Genomic DNA, 8,002 nt, shown 5'->3' with positions numbered 1-8,002 from the left:
ACTACTTTACACTGGAGAGTCATTTCTTCAGTGTCGTCACATGAAAAGATAGAATCAGATATTTACAAAGATGTGAGGGGTGGACTCACTTTTGTGAGATACTGTACACTCGCACTACTGTGACAGCATTATACTGGACCACTGCAGAGGCCGTATGCACAAACACACTCGGCATACACTCAGTTAGAGATGGAGTTAAATCTACAGAAACTACACACACGTTGATGTACAAAACAACTGGCCGGCCCCAGAAGGTCGATTTAATAGGCTTCAAGCTGAATAAGGGACTTTGTAAATTAACTTAATGTCAACAGTGCTGATTGGAGAATCTTTTATTTTTGACTCTGAGAATCACCATTTCCAGAAAATGGACACCAGCACAATTTCTTGTGCAAATTCGGATGCATGTGGGTGTGACCAGCTAAGCAGCTTTGCACAGTTCAAAGTGGAGGGGAAAAATGCTGAACCTGGATAATATATGATTAGGAGGAGAAATACAGAATCAGCATGCGGAGCTGGTGCAGGCTTCAGTATTGGCCAATCGCATCAGCTCCTCTCACCCCTCTAAAACCAATGGACAGTCGATTAGCTAATGAGCCGGGAGAAGAGTTCGGGCCGGCTGAGGAAAGTTTAACTTCTCTCTGGGATGCAGAGTCTGCACACACAAAAACCCATAATGCCTTTTGTTGTTGGGAGGTGATTCACTTTCTCACGAGTTGATACAGTCAGCCAGTGTAGCTTAGCACAAAGGTTGGGGGGTTGTGGTGGTGGGTTGATTAATTGGCAGCCGTTTTGTTTAAGTCAATTTTCCAGCTTTACAAATGTGAAGATTTGCTGCTTTTCCTTTTAATTTATTTTTTGAATTGTTTGTTAATAACATTGAGGTTTGGACTGTTGGTCGGACAAAACAAACGCTAAGACGGCGTCTCTTTGGGCTCTGAGTAACTGTGAGGCATTCCTCTCGATTTTACAAACAAGCAACCAATTAATGGAGAAAATAAGCAGCAGATGTATCCATAATGAAAAGCATTATGAACTGCGGTCTGATACTAAATGGTTCAAAATGAGCTCCAGCTCAACGACTACAGCAGTAAAACGCATGAGCAATAATACTCATGATGTAATATACAGTCATATGCAAAAGTTTAGGCACCCCTGACAATTTCCATGATTTTCATTTGTAAATAATTGGATGTTTGGATCAGCAATTTGATTTTGAGCTATCTAATAACTGAAATGAGGTTTAGTGGATGAACAGAAAATGTGCAAAATGCATCAAAACAAACAGAAATATCACATCGATATTTAGTTGAGCCTCCTTTAGCAGAAATAACGGCCTCTAGACGCTTCCTATAGCCTTTAATCAGTGTCTGGATTCTGGATTAAAGTATTTTGGACCTTTCCTCCTTGCAAAACATCTCCCGTTCCTGAAATAGCTCTTCTCATGATTGGATGCACCTGTCTATGAAGTTCAAGGCTAAATGAGCTCACCGGACCGATTGTTCCAGTTAATCAGTGCTAGCTAGTTACAGGTATTCAGCTCAACGAAATGAAAAGGGTGCCCACCTGTTTAATGTCATTTTGATGCATTCTGCACATTTTCTGTTCATCCAGTAAACCTCATTTCACTACTGAAACATTACTGTGTCTCTCACTTATTTGATAGTTCAAAATTAAATTGCTGATCCAAACACCCAATTATTTATAAATGAAAATCATGGAAATTGTCAGGGGTGCCAAAACGTTTGCATACCACCGTCACTTTTCTGCAGTCCACATTTATACTTTAAATACTTTCCTGATTATACTTTTAATTAAGAAACATTTTCAATGCAGAACTTTTACTTGTAACAGAGTAGTTTTACAGTGAGGTATTAGTACCACTGACTATGATGTTGTGTTGTGGGGGAGCAAAAACTCATGTTCCCCAATCATTCTGAATAAGGCCACATTGTAAAATACACATAAGAGCACTTGTTTCATGCTGCAGACTGTTTGAATGGAAGTCCTCTTGACTTCTTCCCGCTCCCTCCGAATCGTACCGTCTGTCCTGCGGCTTCAAACCATCAATCTTCCAGTCACAACAGAGTTTCTCTAACCTACTGGCTGTCGGCCCCTCCCCGTCCTGCACAGCAGCTTAATGGGAAAAAAGACTCTGTGTGCAGGATTTCATTTTCCTTCATCACCCTGCGCCCCTCGTATTCTCTGATTCTTTATGAATAATGCAGAGCAAAGGTGTTACTCTGAGGCCTTGTCAGGTTTTATCTGCTGTGTAGATCCAGGAATTACACAGTAGTCTGAGCTGCCCTCCTGTCAAGCAGACACAGAACAGGGTGTGCGTGCACGTGGGCTGGTTTGTGTGCGTTCATCGTAGTTTTTCTTTCCAGAATGATTCTGTTATTCCATTAACCTGTTGGAAACCCCCAGCTATTTGCCCCTATTTCCAGGAAAAACGCCTAAAATAACAAACCCAAAATATATCAGGAATAACTCCTCAACCATCAGGCAGGTCAGACGCTAAGGAATGTGAATCAGCTGTAAATGGACCTATTTTTCTATTAAAGAGTAAAAGGAGATGATATAAAGGAAAATATGATCTTTTCATCCTCGCCTGGTATAAAATCTATATTTTAACAGAAATATCACCATTAAACCATCATCCAACTCATTATAATGCAACTGAATATCTTCTAATACACCTAGAATACACGTGTAACTGTAATTTGGTGAAAAGAAACTGATTTACAACTGTGACTACACACACATTCATGGTGAATGTCCAGGTTTTGGCCATATTTACTGTTTCTATGTTCACTTTTATTGGGAGTTATCTTCTAAACATTATTCCTCTCCACACAACCACGTTCCAAACATAAAGCTTCCAAAACATTGAAATATTGATTAAAAAAAGTGACTATTCATCACAATTCCTGTGACCAAAAGCACTTCCATGCTTTACAGGCCCACAGCTTGAGAACAGAACATCCAACTCTTTCTCTAGAAGATCTAGAAGGCAGCTTGTGCAGCCATGTACAGTGATTACAGAGCGATTTATGTTGTGATGCAAGTTCATTTAGATGCTCGGTGTTTGATGTGTGGATAAAAACGGTCGGTTTGAGATGCTAGCTGAGCCTCCTAGCTTCACGGAGGTGTGTGGAATGCATAGGGGGACAAAATACTAGGGTCAGACATGGATTTCACTTTTGCATTTCGCATGGAAATTGCGTGCTGTCCCCGGTACCGTCGGTGTTATTGAAATTCACTTTCAATAAGCAGGCACGCCGAGGGCCCAGTTTGCGGGTCTTCAGAGGAAGTGTGTGGCTGCACAACACTCCCACCTTAAAGTTCAGTACAAACAGAGCAGATCTCCCTCAGCTGTGTGCTCACCCTGGATGAATTGGATGTGATCCTTCGGTCTGTGCACCGTGTCCACGTGTCTCACGGTGAGGTGCGGGCTGAAAACTCATCTCCTCAATAAGTAGCTCACGTCAGCCTCTTCACACTGAATCACATCCCCTCTCCCTCCGCTGCTCGCCCTGATTCGCCTGCATCAGAACACTTTTACTTTTCTCTCAAACTTTTATTTTTACTCGCTCGCTCTTTCTGCTCGTATGATCAGTCAAGGGTGGCGGGACTTCTGTCAGGGCGTTATTGCCAGATCCGGCGTCACTGGTTGCTCGCAGTGCTGCTTAACAAGAGTGAGTTTTAATGATTTACTCTGGAGTCAGACTGTTACCTGGTGCTTCCAAATGAGGAAGGATGGAAGAGAGTCCCCCCCCCACACACACACACCTCAGGATGAGCACCTCAGCGCATTTTGAAATGTGCAGCCAGGAGTGACCTAGATAAATATGCTGAATTACCCCCCCCCCTCTTAGGTCCATCAATTATTAATTCTTGCTGCTTCATCTGAAGGCCACAGACTCTCCCGTGTCCCCCATATGAGTGTTTCAGAGCATAAACAATGGAATGGATGTGGACCTGCAGGTCAGGCTGGTGGTGGCTTTAAAAAACATTTTATAGACTTTACTGCCAGAAAGTATATTCTTCTTCCAAGACTTTATCCATACTCCATAAAGCCCATCAGAGCAGTTGCATGTGAGGCCTGTAGAACGTTGTGGAGCTCACTGCTGCATGCTGTGTTTACTCTGCCTGATTAAAATTGACCCAGTTCTGATTTTCTTTGTTATTTTTTCCGGCAGATTCCTGCTGAACATGCAAACCAAGCCCACAGGCACCAGTGCTGGAGGGGCAGTGAGCGGATTCTGGCCTGGTGGGCACAGTAGAAAGGGTCATGTGATGTCAGGGACTCTGACGTACTTTTTGACATCTATTAGATCTTGTACCATGAGGTTTAAATTAAAAAGGTCTGATCGAGGTGTGATGTTTGTGCCACCTGTGTGTACGGGCAGAGACACCAAGTCATCCTCTTATTTTCTGTTCTGAATGTTTCAAGTCTGTCTTAAAAGTTCAGGTGAGCACATGAAGATTTTCTACCAGCCTGGAGCATCATCGCCCTCCTTTGAGCTCTGTTTTTGGTTGGTAGCATCTCTCTGCTGTTTACTGCTGAGCTGTTACAGCACTGTGGGTTTATCAAAGCTGCTGCGGTTAAAAACTCTGCTGATGAGAGGGAACCAGAGCAGACACTGAAGGCTTCTTAGAGCTGAGTGGAACTGCAGCGCTGGTCATAATTCTCTGATTCTCTGCTTTGACTTACCTTCATGCAGGGTGAGTGTAAGCACGGGCGCAAGACATGGGCCTCACAGCACAGTACGTGTAAACGGCAGACCGCGTCATGATCGAGTAACGCTATGCGAGTCTCGTTTAAGGACATTCGAACGCACCGCTGAAGCTTGGCTGCGGGGTTTGAACCCGCGGCCTTGTGGTTACAGGAAGTAGCATCTGTCATGAGTGCAGGCTGAGGAGTGGACCCAGACGATACGAGAGGAGGCTGCAGTTCAGAAAATATTTATTAACGCAAAACTTAACTGAAACGGGCTTCCGCGTCCAACAAAGGGAGCGCCAACAGAACCGAGAAAATAAAGTACTATCCAAAGGGGAGGATCCACAAACACGGAGACCACTCAACCAAGACGACAACGTGACAAAGACTGAACACAACTGAGGGCAATATATACACAGGCAAACGAGCAGGGAGGGAGTGCACAGGCTAATTAGGCACCGCAGACACACAGTGAAACCACAAGGTAACCAGGCAGGAAACTAATACAGACCAGAATAAACCGAAAGGACCACCAACACAAGCAGACACAGATCCATAAACCAAAGTACCAAACTAATGATCATGACGAAAATACACTAACTAACAGCAGGAACAGAGCTAGACAAGAACACCAGGCTCAGAAGATTACAAAATAAAACAGGAAGTACACGGGAACACACAAGGACAGATCTACCAAAGTAAAACACAAAACATGGAAAGACGGGGCAAAATCAGGGCCTGGACAGAGACCGGACCAAACAGGAGACGGGACTACACAAAAACATGGAGACACAAGACTAAGGACTAAGAGACAGACCAAAATAATAAAACGCAGAAGTACACAGACCAGGAAAAACACTCAACATGAACTAAAACGCAGGACTAAGAATTAAGATAAGAGACAAGACAGATACTAAAAACTTAAACATGCGAGCAACCAAAACCCTAAACATGACAAGATCAGAACTTATAGAAACACAGGACAGAACAGCATCTAACGAAGCATCTGTTTCACTGCTCAGGCCCGTCCCACCACCTCCTGCTGCGTTTCTTCTTCACCATGCAACAGCGGGAAAACTCTTATCGTTTCCGTAACGAACGGAAAGAAATCTGAAATAACAAGAGACAGATCAGAAATGACCTGCTGAACACATTTTCTACTGTATTTGTTGGTATTTTTATATAGTTATGCGGGTGTCTCTCCCTCAGAAAGACAGCGACACAGGTGGATTTACACCTCACTGGCTTTCACGCGAGTTGTTGCAGGAAGACGGCGGTGGGAACGAGGGCGAGGACTTTGTTGTGTACGCAGAGGACTCTTTTTTTCCCTGACGTTACTCCAACACGACAAACTCCTCTCTCCAGCTCTGACCCCACCGGCGTGATTTCAGTGTGAGAACAGTCCTTGAGCGAGACTTCAGTTTCCTGTTAAAAATAAAAAGGAGTCCGACACCGGGTGGAACAGTCTGACAAAACGGGAATTTAATCTTGGCGTCACTTTTCTCCCGTGAGTTTTATGGCTGCTCACCAAGTGTTCACACACAAAGCGATAACGCGAGTACACACAACCCTACAGCGATTTCTACAGCCATATAAAACTAAAAAAAAACATTTAGCTGTGATTTAATTGCAACAAACGGATCAAACTGATGCTGAAATAACCACAATATGATGCAGGTTTGTTAAACATATGAACAGATACTTTGTCAGGTCTGTCAGGACGACAGTTGTTGTTTTCTGAATGGAGTTCGGATCGATCACAGTAACGTACAACGATAAGTGGAATAAAGTTACGGACACATATTTTCTCCAAACATGCAGAATCGGTTGCGACTCATTTTAACAGCAACATATGTGGAAACGGGGCCCGGTGCGCACACGTGCACCCAGTGGGGAAACATGTACACAGATCCATGCATATGATGTGCACCGATATAAACACACCAACAGATCGACCGGGGTGAGATTTATTTGTGCCTTTGCAGTCCAGAGGCCCGCCCACTGAGGGTTGGCATGGCAGAATATTATCATGCTGTGACCTCATATCCTGTTTGTTGTTTTCTGTCTCCGCAGGCGTCTGAGGAGGACGCTCGGCGAGTTACTTTGACAAAGTCCTTGAAAATCAGCCCTACATGACGGCACCTGGGCCGGCTCTGACTCCGTCAACCCGAAGGTGAGAAAGCACGTTAAAAATGAAATTAGGGACGTATTTCAGTACCTGTCTATGACACGGGACAAGCTTCTCTTTGATTGGTCTTTATTTGACTAGTTTTACTTGTGCATGTAGAGCTTGCACGTTTTAGTGTGTGTGCCCTCATGTGGATAAATGTATAGGAGCAGCAAAAATAGGTTAGGAGGGTACGCTGTCTCCTCCTGTGAACTGCCGCCTGCGCCGCTTCTGACCAGTGACGACAGCAGCACCTCCGCGGAGGCTCACGGGAGAAGCAGCGTCAAGGGCGGAGAGGACGGATGTTATGGCTCAGCGTGGCCATGGTAACAAGAGAACAATGCAGGACCTAATTTCACTGGTAGTTTTACTGGAGTCTGCGGGGCTGTAATAGAACCCGCGGTCGCATCATTGGACTGGCTCATTATTTTTAATGTGCCTGTTACTGCTGGCCTGCTGCGGGGTCGGTGTATCTTTGACTTGTTAGTTTTTTATTCTTGTGTCCTTTGTGAGTGTCTGTCTGATGTGTTCCAGGTAGTCTGGGCTCATATTGAACCTCATATTAGTCTGAATTTAGATCAACAGTGTACAAGGAAGGAAAAAACTGTCTGTCGGTCTCAAAACCCCAAACTTCAAACTGATCCTACTGAAGGCACACATCTTTAAAAACGGGTCACGGTTATGGGAAGCCGACTGCATTTATAAAGCGCTCGTCTCTAAGCACTTTACAGCATTCACTGGTGGCAGAGGCTGCCATGATAGGTGCAGACTGCTGGTTAGGGCTTCAGTGTCTTGCTTAAAGACACTTCAACACTCGGCCTCCTGAGCCATGCTGCCCAAACTGATTTCAAATGATCTGAGTGTGGAATCTGAGTGGTGCATAAGTGTTTCTGATTAAATATGAGCACTGTTTCAGTCTGTATGGATGGAGATTCAGTGATATGCAGCTATAAATGTTAACCATAAACGCACACTGAGAGAGGGAGTGGTTAAAATGAGACTGGCAATGGTAAAAGATACAAACGCAGCCTGTAAGAAGTTTCAAATGCCACATTCTGCAATTAAAATGCATGAAAATCTGAAATCACCATACAGACTCGCCGGGGAACAAG

General features: G+C 44.2%; 1 long non-coding RNA gene across 2 annotated transcripts in view; it reads left to right on the top strand.

Moving 5' to 3' along the window:
- Positions 1-8,002, top strand: part of LOC123986877 — a 139,330-nt gene that overhangs the window by 39,314 nt on the left and 92,014 nt on the right. For both annotated transcript variants that reach the window (XR_006829002.1, XR_006829001.1), the window contains exon 3: positions 6,797-6,896. This is a non-coding gene — a long non-coding RNA (uncharacterized LOC123986877). The remainder of the gene's footprint in view (positions 1-6,796; positions 6,897-8,002) is intronic.

This window comes from Micropterus dolomieu, linkage group LG18 (genome assembly GCF_021292245.1).
Source record: "Micropterus dolomieu isolate WLL.071019.BEF.003 ecotype Adirondacks linkage group LG18, ASM2129224v1, whole genome shotgun sequence".
NCBI lineage: Eukaryota > Metazoa > Chordata > Actinopteri > Centrarchiformes > Centrarchidae > Micropterus > Micropterus dolomieu.
The sequence above is the reverse complement of the archived record's forward strand: the minus strand, read 5'-3'. Positions and strand labels throughout refer to the sequence as shown.